The sequence below is a fragment of the Equus przewalskii genome, chromosome 17 (genome assembly GCF_037783145.1).
Source record: "Equus przewalskii isolate Varuska chromosome 17, EquPr2, whole genome shotgun sequence".
Classification (NCBI taxonomy): Eukaryota; Metazoa; Chordata; class Mammalia; order Perissodactyla; family Equidae; genus Equus; species Equus przewalskii.
Window position 1 is genome coordinate 20,018,778 of NC_091847.1, and position 17,041 is coordinate 20,035,818.

The window sequence follows — 17,041 nt, forward strand, 5'->3', positions numbered from 1 at the left end:
TGCTGATGCTTGTCTGTTTTATTCACACAGCACCTTCCCATCCAGCTTGTTAGACTATGCAGAACATCATGTTCAGAAAGAGCAGTGACAAATACACGTAACAACAAAAATGAAAAGTCAGGCTCCAAAAGTATTTGGATAATATCGGGTTACTTTCCTCTGTGGCTCCCCCTTGGTTCTTTCTCACTAGTGACTTGGTCCCAAGAGATCTTGTCCTTCCACCCCCTCTCCTCTTCCTTTGTTCTATTGTTTCATTCCATACTCACTGGAATCCTAAAGGGGATTGGAGCCTTTGGCACTGTATGTGTGGGGTTATAGGAATTTATAGTCTCCAGCTTATTTTCCACATTGGAACATTGATCTATTCCTTATACATAATAATGTTGCCTATTTTTCAAGGCTACCGTCTTTCAAATCTTTTCTTTGGTCACTTATTTTGTAAAATCCCCTCCCCCCAATCAGTCTTCATTGACAACACCTCTTTCCTTGCCTAGGTTATAATTTTAATATTTCTAACCTAATCTAGATTTTGAGGCAGTGTTTTTATTCAGGACCAAAGCTGACTATCTTGGCAGGAAACTCATATTATCAGTAAAATATGTATTTGAAACATAAATTGGGAGTTTGAGCTAGAGATGTCTACATTTTCCTTCTACCAGATTTGTATGCAATTGAACAACATCAGAGAAAGTTCAGGCACCTTATACTATTTAACTATACTGAAATACCTGTTGTTGGAATAGCACCTTAATGAAAAGTTACTATTTTGTAGTTTAAATGAGTCAGTAAGCTAACAAAATACAGCAATCTTTAAAGTTTATGGCTTTTTGCATTTGAGAAATCATTTAGACTTCATCTTATGAATTACTTATTTTTTTCTTTTAAGAAGCCCAATGTATAGGACATAATAGCCATACAGCTATTATCTCTTATATTTAGAGTCAAAAAACAGGAGACTAAATACAAACAATGTAACAGAGGATGAAAGTTACATCTTAAGAATAAAAATATTCTTATGAGTACGATAAGTGATCACTGACATAGAGTAAGGGGTTAATGAGAATGGGCTAACATATTCAATTAGAATGCATGTTGAAATCAAATTGCCAGCCTCAAGAAAAATATACATATCGCTGCCTCTTAAGAGGAAGGGGGATATGTAACTATAAAGATGTCCATAAATGACATACTCAGAAGTCATCCTTGATGGCCTTTTTCCAGAAGGATTGCAAACACAGGCCTTTCCACCACATGGATGTGTGTGCATGGGATGTGGTCTGAAAATGCTGTGTCGATTCTGGTAAGACTGAAATCTGGGAAGCCTGGATGTAACAGTTTAAGATAACAGAAATGTTGTTCTTTGGCTGTTGTTCCTGAAGTTACTTAAATGAGACTCATTGGCTATTGATCTGTATATATTGAGATTACAAGAAAACATAATGGACCAGTTTCTTTTTCCCTAGGCTCACAGGATTGGTATTTTATTTTTTGGGGAGTAATAAATTAGGGTCTTGGATTTGGGGCATATTCTAGGATCTGATGGCAGCTAATTTATTTTTAAGACAGTGGTGTCAAAAAGAAAAGCACAACCCAGAGTGCGAGGACAGTCCTCATGGTGAGAAGAGCAATGGCTGTTTAAAATTTAAGTCTGGTTCCCTGTCCGGCTTTCAGAATCCAGTCCACAGCAAGGTGGATCAGAACGCCTCACCATCATATTCACGGTTCGCTTTTCAGTGGCGCTTACATTCTTCTTGATTTTTTTCCCTGTGACAACCCTAGCTGCTCTATTTATCTCTTAAATCTAATTTGTGCTATGACATCAAGCTTTAATTTTCTCATGATTATTTTGCTTCTTTTTAAGCACCCATGGTGTGCCAAGCATTGGATAAAATCGAAAAGATACAATCCCTGCTGTCGCTGGGTTCACACATTTAAAGAGATATGACAGGCAAAATGTCTTGTAATTGGCAATAGGTAGTCCTCATGCTTTTCTCCCTTTTGAAGAAACTTCATCCCTCTGAACAAGCCTAAGAAGTTCCCTAGATCAAAGGTGTCAAAAACCAGGAGGGTTTGGAACAAGCGTCAGAGAGTAAGCAAAGGACTCTCAGAGCTATGACTCCTCGGAGCCTGCCCACGTGCTCTCAGCACTCCTGCCTCACCTGGGCCGACTCGACTCTCTGCCTCTTCTGCAACCACAGGCATCCGCCGCCCAGGAGCCAAAGGCGCTCTCCCTGCTCCGTGCCCACACCCACCTCCCACGCCCCAGGACTAAAAACCCTTTAAAAAAGAGGCCGGAGCTAGGGGTTTTCCCACGGTCTGGTCTGCGCGTGCTGAGAGCCTCTGGGAGCCCCTGAACAAGAGGATGTCCAGGCAGGTGCGGACCAAGCTCTTAGTGTTCCCCCCGAGTCACCCCCAATTTTTCCCTTTCTCTCTTTTCCATGTATCCCGCTAGGATCTTTGTCTTTTCCCCTGTAACACTGAAGCTCTCCCGTGCCCGGGGACTGCAGAGGAACACCAGGATATCGGACCGGGCGGGATGGCTGCGTATGTGTGTGTGCTTTATGGTCTGTGTCTGAGCGTTCGCGCGCGCGTGTGTGTGTTGGGGGGGGGGGGTTATAAATGAGGAGTTAAGCACCCCCAGTCTCTCTTCTCCCTTCACCCTCATCACTTCGTGGATCCCCGAGGCGCAAAGCGCTAGCCTCCGTCCGTGAAGATCAGCGGCTTGGGTACCCCAGGCTCAGGCCAGCTGGGGAGTCCCCCTCACCCCGCGCCTGCACCCCGAAGCTTCAAAGTTGCAGAAAACAGTCGCGGGGAGCGGAGGAGCCGGGGTTGAGGCCAGCGCGCCCGCGGCTCTCGCCCAGGGGAGCAGGCTGAGCAGAGGGTCGGGCGGGGGCACCCGCTAGCGGAGGGGAGGAGGAGGAGGCGGAGGCGGGGAGGGAGAAGGGAGGGGAGGCGGGGAGCAGCTGCCAGGGGAGGCGAGGCGCAAGGTGGCTCCCCGCGGCCCCGCGCCCCGCGGCTCCCGGGGACGCACCAGGCAGCCAATGGCTGCGCAGAGGTGTACAGCAGATGGCGTCCGACTGCGCCGTTCCTTCCTCCTCCTCCTCCTCCTCTTCCTTCAGTGCTGAGAAGCCAGAGTCGCCGCCGGGTTGCCAGACGCTGGAATGGGTGGTCTCCCGACACACACCACCATCTTTCTTGCGCTCGGGAAGCTCGGGGCTCGGCGGCTCCCAGAGGCTGCGGCGGCGGCTCGGGCGAGGCGGGTGAGTGCGGCCGCGCTGCGCCCCGAGCAAGGGATGCCCGCTCGGTCCCTGGCCGGCGCAGGCGAGAGGTGGCAGCGGCCCGGGGCGGGAGGGCGCGCCGCAGGCACAGACTTTGCTCTTTCCTCCCTGGGCAGCCTCCCTCGCCCCTTCTCCAGGCCAAACGCGGGAACTTGCAAACAGCTTCTCAGATGCCTCCGGCTTAGGGAGCGGGAAGGGTGGGCTGCCAGGGGCACAGTGTGCAAAGACCCTTGGGTTGGGCGGGCAGAGATACCCCACGCAGAGACTTGGGCACAGACCTCTGGCAACCGGACCAAGCCATGGGATTGGGGCGGCAGCTCTGTTTCTTCTACTTCCAGCTTGCTTTCCGGTGTACTGATAAGGGAGCCAGGGGTCTCCCATCCTGCCCGGAGAGCCTCGGAGCCCAGGATCGGAGGGCGGGGAGTTCTGCGGGCTTTGCAAACAGGTTGACCGAGGGTTCCCTTTCCGTAGCGATGACTGAGAAAGCCGTGCGTGGGCATTAGTGCCCCTGGAGCATAGCTGAGCGAGCTAAGAAGTTTTGCAGCTTCCTCAGATTTATCAGTGGAGTGTCAGGAGGCTGCAGCAACAGTTTATATTTCCACTGTCCCTGCGTGGGGAGAAGGACGAGCTGGGGGAGAATGGGACTCGAGAATCTAGAGTGACCAAGCTGTTTATCAAGAGAAAACGGGGAACAGGGCGTAAGAGTGAGGGACAAAGAGGAGGGCACGCGTGATTTCTAAAGTACTACCCATATGCTCCTGTCATCTTTCCTTTCTAACACCTCCTCTAGTATTAAAGTTATTTGAATATGCAAATGAAACCTCTGCTTTTTGAAGTCCCCATAGTTTGGGTCTGGAAGTTGGAAAGCTTGGGGGTCTGTGTTTGGGGAGAGGGGCGTACGCTCTCTCAGTTTCTTTTTAAATACAAGGGAAAAAAACTTTGTTTCCGGGGAAGGGCACATGATCTAATGGTACTTTTTCTTGGAATCATTCGGAGTATCCCTTAAGAGTTATTACAATTCAGTTCCATGTCGTGTTTGGCCAGGGTGGAGTTTGGCTAAGATTATGGTACCTTGGCTTGTTCTATGGAAGATGCCAGGTTTATTCCGTACTCTGTTCATTGCCAGGGTGGTCTGCTGGTAGCCTGCAATTTCTCACCTTTAAGTGCATTTTGCTTTTGTAAATGACAACCCCGCTGGAGGAATCTTCTTGGTGTTTTTCAGGAGTGCACCTGTGGGTGCTCTATTATTATGGAAATAGTAACCCATGCAGGCAGGGGGTATGCCAGCCAGGCTGTGGGGTGTGCGTGTGTGAGTGCATGCTTGCAAGTGTGCTTCTGCAGTTTCCTTTTGACAGGCCGTCTTTGGATGACAAAGTGAGACAGTTATCTCCCAGGCAGTGTCAGGACAGTCTGGGTTTGTTGGGTAACTGGGAGGCGGTGAACTTCGGGAAAGCTTTTTTGTGCTCTGGACTCTACAGCCTTGATTAAGGCTTCCTGAAAGCCGCTTAGGATGTTACTAACCAAATCAAGAAGTTCTATCCAGTGGTGAGTGAAAAGCTCATGTGTTTGTGGGTTGAAAGCTGAATAAAGTCCCTGTCTTGAGGCTTCACTTTGATGCACTGCTGTTTTTAAACCTCAATGCCGTTAATCCCAGGAGGCTTCTTTTGAAACTTAATGTGGCCAGTTTTCTGTTTTCTGTGGGTAGTTGAGCCAGCCAGGTAGATTCCCTGGAATTGGCTTCTTACTATGCCTGGGCATTGTATTTTCTTCACCTACCTGCTACAAGTTGAGGACTGCGAACTCTTCTTCATGCAAATTTAAGTGAAAAGGAATTATGAAGATAATTCTCCTGGCCTGTAACAACCTACAGAGATACAATTGTTGACTTCAAAAATGTGGGATAGTCTTGCACATTAGCACAGACAGTTCCAGCAGCGCTGAACACCTACAAACCATTCAGGGTTCTGAAGATTTGAGATTAGTCTGTGGTAAGTGCTTGGGGATGTGTGGTCCAAGAAAGGGCTGCCTGTTGCTGGTGGTCTCCGATAGTCCATTTTGAGAGTTTGTAACACGTGGGCTTACTTTATATCTGCCTTAATATTTAAATCAATACTTGAAAAATTACCTTTACATTGTTTCTTAATCTCCTCTTCCCCATTGTTTACAATCAAAGCTGTCCTTAAGAGTTGAAGGACTAAGGAACAGAAGGACTGTCAGACAGGTAGAAAATAATTGCTGATCATAAAAACAGTATAAACACAAACTCGACTGTTTGAGGATTGACATTAATAAATTGGCAACTAAAGGTACCTTTCTGTTCTCTGCTGAGTGTGCCTTTTGAGAGAAAGAAGGTAAAGAATTAAAGAAAAATGGTACTGCTAAAATGTACCTCATCAGAAAGGCTATTAAGGACCTTGTCTGTTTGCTTCAGATCCTGTTTCTGAAGGAATAATTCTTTTATTAATATCTGTAAAAAAAAGTTCATCCTTAAATAACAGACTTAAAAAGCAGAACAAAAAGATAGGAGCTAACTTAGTGGAAGAGGAGTGTCCAAAGAGGAAAAATTCCAAGGCATGTCAACTCATTTTCATTATACTTCACAAACTGAAGCTGGAGTCATATGTTTCCTTCAAAGAAAAGAAAAATCATGCCAAAACTGCAATTTTGCTGTTCTGCACACCTTTATAAAGATTAGGCATTAAAGTAATAACATCGTTTCAAAAGTTTGAATAGAATGATGAAGAATAGTCGACTGGTCCTATTGAGTTAGAGTCAAAATGACAAATGATACAATATATTAAGTACACGATCAAGACAAACAGATTAAAGGATTCTAAGTAGTGGCAATTATACGACTTAGTGGAGAAAAGAACATTAATATTTACGACACAGCCTCAGAGCTGCTCTACAGACAAAGCATAAAGGATGGGCCTTTGACTAACTAAAGGGTATTACAATATTAAAACTATTTACGTGAGCTACTTAGATATGCTTTTGGATTTTTGAATATGAATTTCACTTAAGTGCTTTATGTTTCTAAAAGATGATGTTTTACTGGTACGTAACAGCTACATTTACTTTAACAGTAGGCGACTTCCTAAATATAACACATGTCCTTAATTTAGAGCTAACACAATTAATATCTAAGTGATAATTAACATGCTAAAACCTGTGAAAGTAGGAGGATTTCAAACTCCACTTTTAATTCTAGAAATTTTAGAAATTGTGAGTTTGAGTGGGATCAGCATTTCAACAGATGTGAGGTCCATGGCACCCTGCTCTAAGATGATAAACATTTTATTGACCCTTTAAAATTTCTCCATTAATTGGGATTATCTTGTTGATGTTTTTGCTAGTGTTTTCATAGGTGGTTATTCATGATAGCTAACAGTAGCAATTGATGAAAGCAAGACAAAGTGGATTAGCGGCAGTTCCCTGTCAGCGTATGTGGAACTCTTGACTGAGGAGGAATTGAGGATCACAGTTGTTGAATTCCTGGGATTACGTGTTTATTTGGAGCCATGTTGCCTGGAGTGGGCCAGTTACACAAAATATGGATACTTAGTTGTTTTTTCAGTTGTAGTCCGTCTGTGATTTATTAGGAGCATTCTATAGCTACTAGATCAAGCATTCCATCTGAAGGGGAAAATAGAATCTTAGTGAAATCCAATTACCCCATGATTTTTGGTGGACTTCTGAACCCACCCCTGGCAATGCTGTGGAAGAGAGTTTCACTGCTGCTGGGGGCTCAGGGTTATTGTCAGGGTGGAGAGTCCAGTCCAAGCTTGGTTTGTGAGTCGGACAGTTAAGCCATCTAACACATGTAAGAACTAGTATATTTTAAGAGTGTATAGATGCTCTTGCGATGAATAAAACAGAATACGTTTAAAAGCTTCGCTAGTCATACTAGCTTTTGGTCATTAGGTGTTTTTGCAATTAACCGATTCTGAAAGTACAACTCTTTGCTCTGATGTAGGAATCTGTAGGATCTTTTGAAGTTAAAAAAAAAAACACAAGAGGTCCTCATATCAGAAAAGTTGGGCATTGATCTAGATGTGAGGATCCATAAAAAGGTAGAAATGGGGGCCAGCCCAGTGGTGCAGCGGCTTAAGTTCGCATGTTCCGCTTCGGCCCCCCGGGGTTCACCGGGTTCCCATCCTGGGTGTGGACATGGCACCGCTAGGCGAGCCATGCTGTGGTAGGCGTCCCACATATAAAGTAGAGGAAGATGGGCATGGGTGTTAGCTCAGGGCCAATTTTCCTCAGCAAAAAAGGAGGAGGATTGGCAGCAGATGTTAGCTTGGGGCTAATCTTCCTCAAAAAAAAAAAGGCTACCATTGTTGACCTTAGGTATTTTGCAGCAAGGGGCCTGCTGCTTGCTTTTGATTTTGCCTCTCTAAGCATATATATTTTTTTAAAGATTTTATTTTTTTCCTTTTTCTCCCCAAAGCCCCCCGATACATAGTTGTATATTCTTCGTTGTGGGTCTTTCTAGTTGTGGCATGTGGGACGCTGCCTCAGCGTGGTTTGATGAGCAGTGCCATGTCCGCGCCCAGGATTCGAACCAACGAAACACTGGGCCGCCTGCAGTGGAACTCGTGAACTTAACCACTCGGCCATGGGGCCAACCCCCTCTAAGCATATTTTAATTATGATCCTCTTGTAGTTAAATATGCTGCCGCTAAAAACAGAATCCTAAGTAATGAATGTACAAACGATTCTTCAGTGCCTTGACTGGAGGGAAACTTTGCTGCGTCCACTTGCCTCCACGAGGGTTGGCTCTTGGTCTGAACCCTAGTGTTATGTTAGCAAACAGCTCCTTACTTCTGGAAGAATCACCATGTTGAAAAAAGTTCTCAACTTCAGGGAAGTTTGGCACCTTTGCCTTGGTCTTAGACTGTTGTTTTGTAGTAATGCATATTTTAATTTCGGGTTCTTTCAGGTGGTGATTTTTAAAAGCACACCATGTATAGACATAAATGAAAGATTTGAATTATAGTCAGAGTAAGGCTTGTAGTCGTTTCTCCTTGCAGGGTTTGCTTCTGGGCTTTCCTCTGTTGATTTCTGCCTCTCATGCTTGTGTTGGACATATTCGGGCGGTTTGGTCAGTATGCATTGATACAGCCTTACTGGTTGTGAAAATATTGAAATACTTCTGTTCCAGTAGGTAAACAGATGCTGTTCTAAGGCCTCTGAAGGTCCCATTACTACCTCAGTGTAACAGGCCGCTCCCCTGACACCTCTTAGATCACCTCTTGTTACAGCCACTAAGAAAGTCCCCACTTGATGTGGCAGGGGGGCCTTGGGACCTGCTCTCAGGCTGCTGCCAGAGACTGTTCTGATCGGGGGGGTACTTGAGCTCTACCACTTGGTAAATATTTTTAATATCATCCCTTGATAGTTTACTCATAACAAGAATACAGTGCAACCGTTGGCTTTATCAAGGAGTTGAACTTGAAATCTGTTACAATTTACATTTTCATTTTTTTGTCTGTTTAGCATTTATATTTGTTAAAAATACTTAGATATTGTCATTTGCGTGTATTTGTATTACCAAAGAGCCTAAAGGTACCTCAACCCCTTTTAGTTGTGTTATCAATTCATATAAAACCACTCTATACCCAGTTTAATTTGATTTCCCCCAAAACATAAGCTAAGCATACTAATTCCTACTCTTGGTAAGAGGCAGAGCCGAATTGCTAACCCAGGTCCTCTGCCACAGCTCTCCATCCTTCTACCCCACAGCTGTCTCAGACCACTTAATTAAAATGTATGTATGTGGGAGTAGTTCAGCAAGGCTTTTTTCTTTTGGGGAAAAAGTAATTATTTTTTTCCATCTCCATTTCTAGTCTTCAGAATTAACTCAATTTATTTCATATCGACTTTCATTCATTTTTGTGATTAAGTATTGTTAACAGGGCTTCATTTCACCTGAATTGACCCATTCTATGAACTCAAATATCTTCTGGCCAATCGTGGAGAGGAAAGGGATATTGACGACTTTGCAGACTCTTTAAGGAAATTCTTTGGTGCTTTCTTCTGGGTCTCTTCTAGCTAAAACTAAATGCAAACGCTGCTAGATGGGCTCTGAAAAACACAACTTAAGTTATGCTTCTATTTTGAATGGAAAAGGTAGTGTTGCAGGCCCGACATCAAATTTACTCATGCCAGCCATTAACTTCCTATTACCCACCTTCGTCTATCCGGCTTGTCTCCTTTAAGACACCCACAAGACCGACACCAGTTAAAAAGGCCAAAAATGCCTTCTTCACCCCGAGTCCCCAGTTATCCAAATTCTACCTATTAGTGAAGATTCAGTTTTAATTATACTTCCACTGAGCTTTCTCTGATTATGCCAATTCACAGAGCCCTCTCTCTGTACGAACAACTCAGGTGGTAAATTCTAATTTTAATGTTTGATTGAATCTATTTTCTTATTAGCATCTGCTTGTGGAGTTCTGATAGTAAGGATTTGAATGAGAAAGGGCACTACTCTCTACTGAGAATTCTGGAAAGTGTTGGAGAGGATAATGTGATGGAGAGTCGCCGCCTGGGTCACAGCCTTTTGAGGATCTCTGGGGCAAGGCTTAACAATATTTAGGTAGGGAATAAGAGTGACTGATAATTATTTATCTATGACATGCTGCATACCAGACTAGGTGCATTAGAATCAAACTAGCTAATGCTCATAATAATGTTGCAAAATAGGTTCTATTTTTTAGTCCCATTTTTCATACTAGAAAATGGAGGCTGAGGGACCTTTGGTGCCTGATATAAGGCCAATGCAGCTGGTAAACCACAGAACTAAGATTTGCATCTCACCTGTTGGGCTGCAAGGCCCATTTTGCTTCTGATACACCGGACTGCCCTAGAACCTGAAGTTCGGGTCAACAAGTTTAGTCTTAACCTTTGCTGGAATTTCTCCCAAATGCAAGAGCACACGCATCCACATGCATACTCTCACTCACCTACTGCCCGGAGCCTCCACACACACTGGAGATGATTGACAGGGAGAGTCTTGCTGGACCATTTCTACCTGGATTAGAAGTGTCATTTGGAAATATAGGAAAAAAGCTTTGTTTTGATTTGGCACAGAGCTTATGCGTGAAGATTATAATATCTCAGAATTGTAAAGAACTTGAGACGTTTGTATATAGAAGTGTGGGCTTCCTGAGGAATCATTGGAAGATTCAGAAAATCCAGACCTACTTAGGAAACCTACATCATATTCCTTTTCATTAATGGCTTATCATTAAGACAGAACTGTTCTGTCAAATACGCAAAGCATTAGCTTTTGAAATTAGCACAAAGAGCAGGAAGAGGGGAAGCCAGTCTTCAGATGTGAGTGTAGGTGGACTGACAATGGCCTTAGTCACTCCTGTGATTGGGCTGAGCAATCTGGTCAGGTGAGTGCCCTTGTCTGTCCTCTTTGCTCTATGTGCACCCCAACAGGAAAGTGTCCTTAGTCAAAGGGGACAGCTTTGCTAAGAAGAGAAGGATGGTTCTTTGCTTAAGCATGTATGAGAGATCACATTTCTGAAGATCTCTTTCTTAAAAGTGTTTTGCTGTGTCAGCGTGAGGTCTCTTGACGTAAGCTTCCATGGGAATATATAATATCCCCACTTCCAATACCAAAGTCTCTTAACAATTTCTATAGAAATATGGAATATGACCAGTTTCTCTCTTTGCCTCTGGCACAATCATATGTAAAGATGCTCAAAAGATTTGACGTTGTAAAGAGGGAGTTTTACTCATTCCAGGAATGAACTTTTTCACATTCAGAGCTATCTAGAACTGTGATAGGCTGTCTTCAGGAAAGGTGAGTTTCCCATCTTCAGGGGTATTCAAACAGGACAAACAACTACATGTGAGGGTATTCTGCAGGGAGGATGTGTGCATTGGATAGTAATAATAGATTTACTGAGCATATACTATGTGCCAGATACTGTTCTATAAATATTAATTTATGAAATCCTCTCAGAAAGTTTGGAGTTGATTGTATTAGTATAATTCCCATTTTACAGATGCAGAAATAGTAAGTGACTTGCCCCATGTCAAGATCTGCACTCAGGGGCCTCCCGGTGACGCAGTGGTTAAGTTTGCACGTTCCGCTTCTCGCCGGCCTGGGGTTCGCCGGTTCAGATCCCGGGTGTGGACATGGCACCTCTTGGCACGCCATGCTGTGGCGGGCATCCCACATATAAAGTAGAGGAAGATGGGCATGATGTTAGCTCAGGGCCAGGCTTCCTCAGCAAAAAAGAGGAGGACTGGCAGTAGTTAGCTCAGAGCTAATCTTCCTCAAAAAAAAAAAGAAAGATCTGCACTCAGGCAGTCAGATTCTAGAGCAGCACTCTTCAATAGAAATTGAATGTGAGCCGCAAATACAATTCATATATGCAATCTTAAATTTTCTAGTAGCCACATTAAAAAAGGAAAAAAATTAGTAATATATTTTATTAACCTAATATATCTAGAATATTGTCATTTCAACATGTATCAGTTATGAACAAGTTATTAATGAGATGTTTTACATCTTTGTTGTAGTAAGTCTTTGAAATCCAGTCTGTATCTTACACTCCCCAGCACATCTTAATACAGACTAGCCATTTTTCAAATGCTCAAGAGCCACACATGGCCTGGTGGCCACTGTATGGGACATGCCTAGGATGCATATTATGAAAATTCCACTCTACTAGCTGTCTATTGACTGCTAAGTTTCCTTCTAAGGTGTGTACCATCAGTCTTTGTGTATTTGATGCCATTCATCTATTTATTAACTTTGCCCTTAAATACCAGCATGAATAATCTCTAAAAAGAACCTTAACACACTTTCATGACTTCTCTCAGGAACACATTTACCTTTAAAACTTGTAAGATAGGAAGATTTCTCTGTATCTTATCTGTTAAAAAATGAATCCCACATGCCTTTCGTTTGTGAAAATGGAACATGCCTGGATTTCTTCTGCTTTACAACTATTCATACATATTAGGAAGTCATCTCACCCTTCTTGTTCCCAGGTGAAATAATCCCAGTTTCTTTTGTCATTTATTTTTTTGTTTTGTTTTTATTGGTTTTCTTGTGTATATGTGTAGCCTGTGAATGCGAAATGGGCATTGCCTAGGATCTGCTTGTCTCTAATAAGAACGAGAAGGGAAAAAGTAACCTTAACTAAGATTGAACTTAACCAATTTTTCTCATTTGCACTTGATGCGTGTTTCTCAGTCCTCTTTTACTATATCCTTATTATGATTACTGCAGTCAGAAATGACATGCGGCCCACCAAAGTGATATTTCTGATCAAATTGTAGTAATTTTTTGGTAGGTTTGATTCGTTTCCTGGCAGGTAGCATTCTTCTCAGTAATCTGAAGGGCCTTTCTCAAGTTGAATTTCTGACAGCAACCAACCCTCTGGGCTGTGGCATGCTTCAATTGAAAAAGCAGAATGTGACCTGCCTTTCATTGCATGGAACATATTAAAAAAGTCCTCTGTTTCCTTTGTAAGTGCAACTTCTGTTCAGCTAGAGATGATAGTGTGAAGCATTTTAATAATTCCAAATCTCTTTCTGGGAGGGGACATATTACACAGGTAGCTTAAATGTAACTTCAGTTGCTTATTAAAAGAAAAATATTAAGAACAAGGCTTCAGTCGGAAAGAAAGAACAATTCTAAACATTATAGGGAGGAATTTCCTTAGACAGACTGTACGGATGTGTCATCTAATATTGTGTGCATGGATAGTAGATATTTCATTTGGATTATAGAGTTGGTGGAATTAAAACATAATGCTTGTGGACGCAAAATATACCCAGTGCAGCACATCTTTCAGGTTGTTTTAATAACTAAGCAGTTTTCACACAGCAAGACAGACGAATGGAAAGTGTAAGATGCATTTGTTTGTAAGCTATGTGAATAAATTCAAAGAGTGTTTATTGAGCACCTGCTGTGTCCATGGCACAGAGTGAAAAAGGCAAGTATTTGATACCAGCCCCAATTTCCAGGAATTTTTAGTCTAACTGGGAAGATATGGCATGCATATCCTCTGCCCTTGGCAAAGCCATATCACCTTGTTTACGTATGTCTAGTTCTCTTACTAAGTGTGAGTTCATAAAAGCAGAGAACAGATCTTACTCATATTTGGATTTTAGTGCCTTGCAGAGAATAACTGTGCAATAGGTATGTGTTGGATTAAATAAAATTAGTGAATTAATTGTATTTATACACAAGAACTAAAATATAGCCATAATGCCCTATTTATAATGGGAACGTCATTGTAAAAATTTCATTTTAAATAATGAAGATGAATGAAGTGCTATTTCTCTGGCTGGATCTGCTCTGCCGACTCCAGTTGGTGACTTCTAACAACTCAGCTGCAGTTGAAAAAGGTGGTGTTAACCTGAAGGAAGTGTGGGCCTCTTTTCTCAGCATGCCACGGTCGTCATATCAAGATTTAATCTCAGTCTCAGATTCTTTCCGTACACTACACACACACACACACACACACACACACACACACACACATATATATATTTTGTCCCTAGGATAAAGAACCTTGACATTCAATCACACTAAGTAATCCTTGGAAGTATGCATATGAGAGGTCGGGAGTAGGGTGGGATAAACAATATGTTTACATATGCCTGCATAGGGCTTCCAATGACTGTTGAAGAATATAGAGCTAAACAATATCAGTGTGACACTTATTTGTGAGCAAAAGGGATCCGCTAAAAATCAGCAAGGCTGTGTAACCTACAGAAGTGGAGCCCCCTTGGAATAGCCCATCAAATGCATAGAATATGCTGCGTTGCTGATTTGGCTATTTGAGCCACTTACAGAAAAGTTGATATAAACAGTGAAGGCATCAGATCATCAGGAAACATTTCTTTAGTATTTTACTTGCAAGGACTTCAATACACTTTGATAGATTAAAATAATTCTTCCCAGCTTACCGGGTTCCTCAAGGAAAATATTAGCCAATAGAAACACTGTGTTTCTATGGTTTGCAATGCACTATACTTGGCCCAGTGGGGTGTACAGCCCTACACAAGAATTAGCCATCCCCTTAAGGAATTTTCATGGAGTTCATCTGGAAGTAGGAGAAAAAAAAAGGTTGCTTCGAAGATGAAATTGCATCTTTGGGGTTTTATAGATTAGTAGATTCAGCATGGGAAGGAAGAAACTGGGCTTTCTGTCAAAAATCTGATTTCTGCTTTTTGTTTTTATTATGGTTTTCCTAACATTATTTTTGATGGGGGCTAGTCTTTAAGACTGGTTATTTATATTATCTTTAATATAAAATTTTTATTTTATATAGTGTTTTGAAATCCATGGCTTAATAAACCTCTGCAAGATTCATTAAAACAACAATAAACTTCCCTCCAGCTGGCAACATGGACAGAATAACTTTTCCCTGGTTTACTGCAGAGAACTTGATCACATTTTCAAACTCTGTGTTTTGAAAACTTGTGATGCTCGCAGTCTAAATAAAGTGAGACCCAAATCCTTATAATCTAAGGTAAATAGTTTTGTCCCAGCGTGTGTCAGTGTGTGGCAGGGAAACGTACACAAGGACAGAGTTATCCATTGATTTGGCAATGAAATTGGCAAGCATTGATGTTTGGTAAATGCCTACAAGATAAAAGCATCTGAAATAGCAAAGTATCAGTCAGCCCCAAGAAATGAAAGCTAAGAGATGCTCAAAATAGTATGTCATCATTTATGCTGTAAAGGCTTAGGAAGTGAACATAGGATGATGGAAATTTGGTAGGGCGCATGCGTGAGCACACACACCCATACCCCAAAGAAAATGTATACATATTTGGAAGATAGGAAAGTGATAGCAAATCCAAGATGAGAAATGACAGGAGAAGAGGAAAGAGGAGGCAAACAATTCAACTGAAAGGGAAAAAGATTCTCAGCTCTTGGGACTAGACATGTGTTTGGAAATACCATTCTATTGAAACCAACAGATGAGATAGTTAGAAGGGAGTAGAGGAAAAGCCTTGGGAAAGAAAGAATACTGCAAAGATGCAAAGATGGGAGAAATTTGTGTAACCAGTCAGATGATGCATTCTCTTGGATTTAGAGAAACTTTATGAACAAGAGCAAAAACAAATGGGAGAGAAATAAAGCAGTGGGTGATGTAGTGAAATTTAATGCTCTGTGGAATGTACCATCAGAAGTTCGTATGTAGTATGCGCAAGCCCAAGTCTTCCCAATTTAAAACAATGAATCTACTCTTGACTTCCTTTCCAGTTACCTCCTTATCTCTTCCCTTCCTTCCAATTTTACCTTCTGAAACTAGTAGAGTTTGCTCACTATCTTCACTGTGCATTCACTCTTCAAATCACCCAGCCTGAATTCTGACCCCACTGCTCCCACTGAAAAGAGTTCTTGCCAGAGTTATGAATTGCTTCCCAGTTGTCAAATCCAATGGACACTTTCCAGTCTCTTTTTATTGTGATGATTAAAAGAAGAATCTTAGTATATTAGAAAAGCCAAGAATGGATTGGCAAAGTTCCCATGATCCTACCGTTTTGATTCCCTGTTTTAAAGCTGCTAAAATAACTACTGAAGATTTACACAAGCAAAATGGGTAATTTGGACTAAATGTAAACTGGAAAAGATTGAAATGTATGACATTTTTCCAAAAGAGAATAGCTCCAAAATAAAGTTGAAATTGGAATATCAGCCTTTGGAAATTGAGTGAGACATGAGTAAGTGAAAGGAAATTTAATTAGGATTAATTAGTAGAAAATATAACAATCCTTTATGAAAGATATCCTGCTAAATCCGCAGGGGATGAGGGGAAATGTTACTTAGTACACAGACATGTTCCTCATCCTAGAAGACTTTGAAGCCCGAAGAAGTTAAAAGGGGCAAAATTTAAAGGAATGCATAAAGATGAACATGCACTCAGACACACATGCCCTTATAAGCACCAAACTTATTGATCCAGAGTGTGGCGAGAATGAAGGGTATGCTTGTAGAATATTCTGGTTGACAGCATTTCCATTGAAATCATCTTTCAAAGAATACTTCCGTCCCCTATCTAATAATTGCTGGTGGATAGAGTTTCCCAACTAAATGCTTAGATAGATGTTTACAGACTCTAGATTTATTCCATATTTACCTTTTCTTCATCTTTTTTATTTGTTCAGAATCTGTCACCTTACGAAAATTCAAGAGAGAAGAGAGATTGAAGGAGATAAATGTTAGGTCAGTCCTTTTAAAAGAGAAAATATGCACTAATGCCGCCATAAACATCAGGAGCAGACATTTATTAAACACCTGTCCTGGTCCTTAAAGTCCCCTCTAAGGTCAGTAAGAATTCTGAGTGCTCAGATGCTCTGCAGGGAAATTTATGTAGAGACAAAGAACGCATCAGCTCATTTTTAAAAAAGACTCAGACCATCAAGTCATCCCCAAAGTACCCTTTCAAATCCAACAATTCAGGCAAAACTGTGGTTAATGATATGCTTGTGTTTGTCGGAGCTGGCATTATGGCATTAAATAAAATTTATGATACATTAGAATTTACATTGGGGCTTTATTTTTGTGCTGTGTGTACACTTGAGTATGTTGGATCTCATTATATAATTTATACATAATTATTATCCCATTTTGGGGACACATATTATGTTAAATAACTACCAGGGTGTTTTGCAATTTTTGTTTGCTTTGTGACATGTTATTGAATGTGTGTATATGTGTGTATATATATTTATGTATATATTTAATATATATTTTTATATATTATATAAAG

General features: G+C 41.7%; 1 protein-coding gene across 2 annotated transcripts in view; it reads left to right on the plus strand.

Annotated features, from left to right (window-relative positions):
• The first annotated feature begins 2,942 nt into the window (after positions 1-2,942).
• Positions 2,943-17,041, plus strand: part of THSD7B (thrombospondin type 1 domain containing 7B) — a 795,232-nt gene continuing 781,133 nt past the window's right edge. For both annotated transcript variants that reach the window (XM_070579625.1, XM_070579626.1), the window contains exon 1: positions 2,943-3,260. The gene's annotated coding sequence lies outside the window, so the exon portion shown is untranslated. The remainder of the gene's footprint in view (positions 3,261-17,041) is intronic.